The sequence below is a fragment of the Pteropus medius genome, unplaced genomic scaffold (genome assembly GCF_902729225.1).
Source record: "Pteropus medius unplaced genomic scaffold, Ma_sr-lr_union100, whole genome shotgun sequence".
Lineage (NCBI taxonomy): Eukaryota > Metazoa > Chordata > Mammalia > Chiroptera > Pteropodidae > Pteropus > Pteropus medius.
The window spans coordinates 14,960,523-14,968,285 of record NW_024349796.1 but is presented as its reverse complement, the minus strand read 5'-3'; positions in this window follow the sequence as shown (position 1 = coordinate 14,968,285).

Genomic DNA, 7,763 nt, shown 5'->3' with positions numbered 1-7,763 from the left:
CCGCCCAGATAGAACCCCAGGAGAAGAAAGCTGCCTCGGAAGAAAGATGACCCTGAGATAAACAACCACAAACAGATTTCAGTATCATCAATAGGGCAGCAAATCACCCTTCGAAAACGCCAGCTGACAGCTCTGTGATCCGGTGCTGATGGGAAAGTAAATCCTGCCGGAGTGAAATAATTGAGAGAAATATGGCCGGATTCGATGTCATCCGATGAGTTTGCATTCCCTCATAATTTAAACAGTCGCTGGGTCTCCCAGTCCAGGGCTTCATATTCTGTGGCTGCTCCCTATTGTTCTCTTTCCGCCCTAATTCCTGGCTCAGGAGTTGTTTAAAGAAACTGGATTTCCTGGGTGTGATTTGAAATAAATTAGCCATGTGGATGGCCGCCTTCCCACCAGGTTCCCACTGGTTTCTTATACACGCTACTTTATTCTAGATGCTTAGAAGCGCTTTTTAACAGCGACTCGGCTGCACCAAGAGAAAAGAACTAATCATTCACCTGCTGGCCTGATCGACCAGGAGGAACTGACTCAGGCACCCGACTGTACTACGTGCTTTGTTTGCAGCATGAAAAGCTGAGAGACAGACAGTCTTAGAGTTTGATTCCAAGCAAAAGAGGCAGTCCCGGAAAGGGCCAGGATGCAAGGCCACGTCCACGATGCTTTTTCGGGCCGTTTCGGCCTGGCCACCTTCCTGAGGTCACGCAGCAGCCCAGCCCCTCTGTCTGGTTGCCTGGATTCATTCATGAAATCCGACTTTCATAAATTTCATATTGATGATTTTGCATTCGCCCTCCAACATTTTTTTTTGCCGTTTCCCATCTGTTTATATGATGGAGAAGCCACATAAGAGGAAGAAATAAGACACTTTCGAAATTAATTCCATGAAGTGAGAATTTACTGTCTCCACTGCACAGGGGGGCACAAAAGAAGGGGATGATCGTTCGCTTTTGAAACTGTGACGGCTGCAGCTGTCTCAGAAATGGGGCGTGGACACTGAGCTGTGTTGTCCAGGGTCTAAGGGCTGACTTTCTTCGTGGCCCGTGCACCACGGGACTCCTGAAAGATCAACCAAGCGAACCAAGTGTTCAGTGCAAATATCTGGTTTCCAGATCTGGGTGAGTCACTCAGTGTTTCCACCGCCATTGAGGCTAAGAAAAGGCAAAAGTTCAAAGGGAATTTATGGATGATCGAATCTCAACCACATTATTTTACAGGTGATGGAGAGGAAGTTATTCACCTGAGGTCTCATATCAGGTGGGTGGCAGAGCCAAGACCAGAAGCCTCCAGAACTCCTTACTCCCCAAGTCCAGAGACTTTCCACAATCACACGCCCCCTGAGCCCTTCGCATCCTCACCTTGTCCTGAGTCCCCTGGGAAGCTCAGCTTCAGGGAAACACTACCAGTGGCAATGAGGCCACTGCTTTTATAGATGTAGATTCATACAACCTTTCTAGGTGACAAGAGTCTTCCCTTTGATCTAGAAAAATTGCACTTCGAAGAAGATAAAGAATAGAGATATGTATAGAATTGTACATAAAAATAGCTTAGCAATTAACAATACAGACTTGCATTGCAGAAAAGGTCTCAAAAATATAATTGTTACCAAATTTTAAATGATAGAGAGACAGAAGATTTGAAAGACATGCCAATCGTGAAAAATATTTATTTCTGATTAACTGGATCATAAAAGAGATTTTCCTTTTCTGTGCGTTCCTATGTATAATTATATATACTAATTACGTTTCGATTTTAATTTTTTAATTGTGAACATATTACTTAAAATAAACCGAGCATATTAATGAACATTCTTTCATTTCTGCTCTTGGACAGTTTCTCTACAGAGTGCTTTGTTGAACCCAGTTTTCCAGTTGGTAAAGTGACTGGACCCCCTTTGGCGCCAGCACCAAACTACTGCATCCTGCTTCCTGTACCTCCTTTAAAATATATGTTCTCAGGGTCTACTGAGTTCGTACCACGAAGGTCATGATCACCAGAAAGGCCAGTGTTTTAGTCCCGAGTTCCAGCCTCCTAACGTCCTAGCATCTGGTGCCAGACAGAACCATGGCGCTAACGTGCCCTGACGACCCCACTGACCATCAGCTTGAGCCATTGTTATGCTCGGTGTCCCAGTTGTACACTCAGGTTTGCCTTTCTCTTGTCCTCGCTATAATTGGCTTCCTTAGCTGAGTAAGATTTCCCAGTCCAAAGCCTGCTTCCTAGTTTCAGCTTCCTCTGGTGGTTCTGCAGATTCAATGAGCGAGAATCTAGCATACCTTGAGTCCGTATCCGCTGGAGCGATGACATGTGGAATGAACTACAGTTGAAGTCTTCGGAGAAAGCTCCCGAAGAGGCACGCATCCCCCCCACACTCAAAGCGTGGCCGAAAGCTAGCAACGGTTGAAGGGTTTTCACTTAAAGAATACTTATCAAGGATGACTGAGATTTAAATGAATAAATTTGAAGGGAATTTAGAGATTATCAAATTCCATATTTCGCCACAGACACTGACAAGCCATGGGCACTCCCTAGAACTTTCTTTATGGCTCCTGAAGACGTCCCCAATGTAAGATTACACCTTAGCAAGTTGGCAGGTGCGAGATGAGAACGACACATCACCCATAGGGATGTTTCTTTTTGTTCTTCGTCCTCTCAGTAATTTCAAGAAGTTACAAAAGAGATTTCAACATAACTTTAGGCACTTGGATTTCTAAAGTTGTTTCTGAAGACTCTTCAAAGAAAGCACGCTCGAGAAGAAAATCAAAGCAGAGCCGTTAGGCAAGCTGGTTTTCCTTAAGTCCCAGCTTTCTATACGAAAACAATTAAGTAAAGTTTTCCTCCAGCATATAAGAGAAACTCTTAGATGGGGTTCATGTGACAGAGGAACGGAGAAGGGGCAGCGGAAAATGAATATCACTGGCTTGCCTCGTGTGACAGGGGACTGTAGCTTCACGTTTACCCATTAAAATCGCCTCAGTGTACAAAATGTTGGCGGGATAGTAAATGATACAAACAGATGTAGATAGCAGCATCTTAATGCCCAAAGCAGTTCATCTTCGAATAGAATGAAATAAAATAGAAAAGAAAAAGTGTGTTTCTGAGCATCTGTTTTTATCTTAAGAGAAACCATCAGAGCGAGAGGGACGGCCTTTAGAGCAACGTGAGCACGTGTCAGGCAGAGCAGGCAGGAGAGGGTGGCTCCGGGTCGGCCCGAGGGGGGCAGCACTGGAGCCCGGCAGCCCAAGGCGGGCTTTGTTCAAGGCCATCGATGGGGGGCAGGTCATTCCGTCACGGAGTCCGATTTCCTAGCGGCGGATCTGTTAGCACATTCTACAGCTTCACAATGTCAGACAATACGGGGAGACAAAGGCCCTCGGAGCCGAGAACCAGAATTGAATTTCTTGTGAAAATAGCAACACTCTGGGAACCCCTGTCCCCGACAATCTTCCAGACGAGCCGTGCCCAGCCACATCCCGAAGATGCAGAGGGAGCAACTCGGGGATGGACGATGTGGTCGGTGAGCCGGAGCCTGCACAAACACTTGACGACAGACCAAAGACACGATGCTACATCCCTTACGACTTCTAAAACGGTATTGTTTCTGTTATATATAAACACGGTGATAAAGTTACATGAGGACTCACGCATGCACGCACACGTGTGCACACACATGCATGAGCGCACACGTGCGCGCGCACACACACACACACACGCACACACACAGAAGTGACATTCCTTAGCACAGAGTCACTTTGTGCCAAAGGCCCCTCCGGAGCCTCAATCCTGCTCTGCATCTGGCATGATGCTTCTTTTCAATTCCCAAAACCAAGCCTCCTAACATTTTCTGATTATCTCTTTAAGTGACTCATGATTCTGAGCTTTTCATAATTTCAGTAAGACGCGCAGTAACGAAGCAAGACCTATTAGAGCTTCGTGGGGAGGAATTCTTGCTAAGAGGGGCAAGGACCCTACATTCGACCTTCCATCCAAGGTTCACAGTCGCCAAGGTGGGCACGAATAGCCGTGTCGTCCCTGTGAAAACAGGGATGCTCCTGGCTAGTGTCCTCCTCCGGCCGCCCTGTGCAGAGCTCGGTCACCTCTGGCAGGAGAAGCTACAGGACCTGCGTTCTGGCCAAGGAGGCGTTACAGCAGAGCCTGCCTCGCCAGCAGTGCTGTGGCGACACAGAAAGTTTCCTTTAGCTGGCGACTTTGGGGCCCCTCTAGATCCGGGCCTTGTCGGAAAGGCCCTTTGAGTCAAAAAGGCCAGGACGGCCTCAGACCTTCCTGGCAGCACCTTCTGCGCAGACTCCAGTGAGACAGTGTCACTGACGACATCTGCTGGTAGCGGGAGTGACTGTCTTCCCAACATGGCTGCCTCCCTCTCCGAGGCTCAGTGCCCTCCTGGGCCAGAGGTTGACGTGCTCAGATACACTGGATAGAAAGAGTCAAAGTACCCAGACTCTCGGGGGCAGGGGACAGTGACCTGCTGCATGCCGGGGGGAGCCCATAACATTGCATGTGTCATGACACCATTGCCAACTCTCTCAGACAAGAAGCTCCGTGGGACCCGGAATGCATGCGTTTCCCTGTCATTTCCCCGTACGGATCACAGCACCAGGAACAGAAAAGGTGCTCGAGGAGGCTTAACGACTGGACACAACGCAGCGTTTCGAGAGCATCTGCATGTGCAATCCCTGAGTCGTTGCCAGGGCGACCAGGCAGAGGGAGGCCAGGGGTGCAAACGCTTGCTCCGGACAGGAGGCTCGACCTAAGCGATCGCTCATCCTGGATAAACCTGACGACTGTTCCTGTGACTCCAACATTTGTTTTCTGATTCTGTGTTTGTTTTGATTAACCACGGATTAATGAAAGACACGATGACGGGCTCTTTCCATGCCTTCCTCAAGGCCTCTCAGAGCTCCAAGGCAGCGACAGCCCGGGGTTGTCCCCGACACCCCCAAGGCGTTCTAGGTCACAGATTCCTCCACCTTCTTCCCCCACTGAGTCGCCGAAACCCTGTTGCAAGACATGACAATGTTGTGGGTTCGGACAGGCTAGAGCTCAGGAGGGATTTTACTTATTGGTCTTCACTCCCGCCACAGTCAGCCAATAACACCTTCGACCGTCCACCAATACGGTGACAACAAGTCGGAAGATTGACAGTGGATTCCAAGAGGCTTGGCCTGTGGTTGGGTCCACACTGGCTGTGACTGCTACTTGGCTCAATTAAAAACCTCTTTTTCAAGCTATACTTCCTTTTCAGCATGGACACCGGAAAGGTTCGAGCATTCTGGTACTGTCGACGGGAGTCAAACTAGTAGAGCCTGCTCTGGGACATGACTGGGCGACACTCATTTCAATTTTAAGTGATGCTACCCCATAACCGTGCATTCCACATCTCCCTTAGAAAACACATGTGATAATAACATACTAACAGTAATAAAGCATGGAAAAGAACGTCTACTGCGGTGTTACTTATAATATTAAAAAACTGGAAACGAACAAAATGCCCATCAACACGGGAGGCTCAAAAGAAACCAACACGTCGTGCCGGCGATACTAAATCTTATCCGCTGCGTGCAACAGAGATGCACGGATTTCTTCATGCTAACGTGGGTAGGACTCTAGGACGTACTAAATTTTTTTTTTAGAAAGCAAGCGCAAAGGACACAGGGGGAACTCATTCGCTTAAAACACACTCGCAGGTGCACACGCAAACACACGCGGAGCCCGAGCGTGTCCCATGAACCCAGCGCCAGGCACACGGATCGTGCGGGAAATGTGGGGAGAGGTGTCCTTCGATCTTCTACCCGCGGTGACCCTGGGGCTGGGGACAGCGGAGGAGAACAAGGAGCGGACGGAGGGTACTGGTCAAGAGACACGGTAGTCTGATGTGTAACACTTTAACTTTTACATGGAAAAAATATTCAAGTTTACCTTGCGACATTAAAACTTAAATTTAAAAATGAGGGGGAAATGCCTTTACCTCCCTCTGCCTCTGCAGGGGAAGGAGGACTGTGAACGGACAGCTAGGAAACGGGAGCCCCGAGCTAGCACAGTGACCCGGGGCAGGACGGTCCCTTCGCACAGGCAGATGGCACGGGTTAATCAGGTCCACTGTGAAGGCTCCCAGGGCGAAACTGTAAATCCTTCACCTTGAGAGCTCGTCCCTGGGAAGGGACCCCATGTCTTAGGTGGAAAGGTGAACCTGATCGCCCTCAGCGTTAACTCCCAGGGTTCAGTCTCATCATCCGACACCAATGACAACTCCACAACGCCCTGAGCATTCGGGCGTGCCCGACACGGTGCTGGGTGCTTTCTGTGCCGCCTCACGGACAACGATCAAAACCCCGCAGGTACATACAGCTTTTTCCAGTCTACGCATGAGGAAACCGAGTTCCGAATAAGTAGTGAGCTGACCTGTGAAACCAGGGCTGCCCATTTCAAAGCCCGCTCTTAACCACCATGCTATACTGCACGAAAAATTCGGGGACCCTGGCCACTCGAAGTGGGGCGGGGGTTTTAGTGTAATTAACAAAGGGCTGTGTGGTACTTTCTAAAATGCTTCCCAGCATCGCGAGTAGCCCTGTGGGTGAACAGTCTCTCCGTGTCCAGTAAAACGAAGCTGCCTGTACACAACATCTTTCTGTATATGACATTCCTCAGACTCTGTCACAGGAACTGTAGGATGATGACGCTTCGCTGTCATTTGAAAGAGGCTGGTGGGAAAGGGTAATGAGTCCCCCACGGGGCAGGCCTGAACGGCGCAGCAGAGGTCCCCGTGCACACGAGCAGCTGGGTGTCTGGACACGTCGTAAACTTTTATTATGAAATGTGCAGATGATGGGCCCAGCTGCAAAGCATCAAAGTGTTTATCATGATCTCCCAGTGCATTCTGGGTGCGCTGTCATTTGACGCTATTTTTGTGGCCTAACCTAATTGAGATGAAGACATCACCATTACTCCAACGTGCAGTCCGGCTGTGAGGCACGTCGCAGGCTTCTCTCTCTGGACGTCCTCGCACCCTTTGTCATGAGGGGCCAGACCAGTGGCGGGGAGGAAGGTAGAAGAAGGAAGGAAGCATTAACATGAGAAGTCAGCATGACCCGGAGCTGAGCGAGCCTTTGCTGGTCACGTCCTTATCTGACCTACGTCGTCAGTTACCAGGCTCATGGGGAGGCTGTCCCATCGGCCGTACCTTGTCCTTGACAAGCTCACCAGACTATTGTGCTATACGCTACACATAGGTGTGTTTGTGTTTCAGAGAATGAGACGATCAACAGCCTAAAAATGGTTTTATGTTCTCCTTCTGCCATGCACCTGGGCTGTCCCGAGCAGGTGGGTCATTGGTAATGATTCTTCTTAGAGTTTTGTCTTTTCCCTTAAGGACTATGACATTCTCAATGTCAGTTCCTCGTCCAGAACACAGAATCTGTGTTGAGTAATTATTTTCTCCGTCCCAAGGACAGTACATGATTAGTTCTGTTCTAGATGCATAGGAAAGAAATTAAATCATGACATATAATGGATGCCTTACACATCAGGGCTTACTTCTCTTACTGAAGCCCACTTGAGAAGTGCTTGTTAAGACCGAAAGACGTGTACAGCTATCAGATTAAGTCACAGAACCTCATAAAGGAAAAGCCTCCTACGAGCTGTCAAGTCCAAGATCCCCTTCCTATTCATGGATTCCTGACGATACCCTGAAAGGTGTCAACTTGCCTCCCCCTGGAGAGCTCAGCCATCAGGGGCAGCAGACG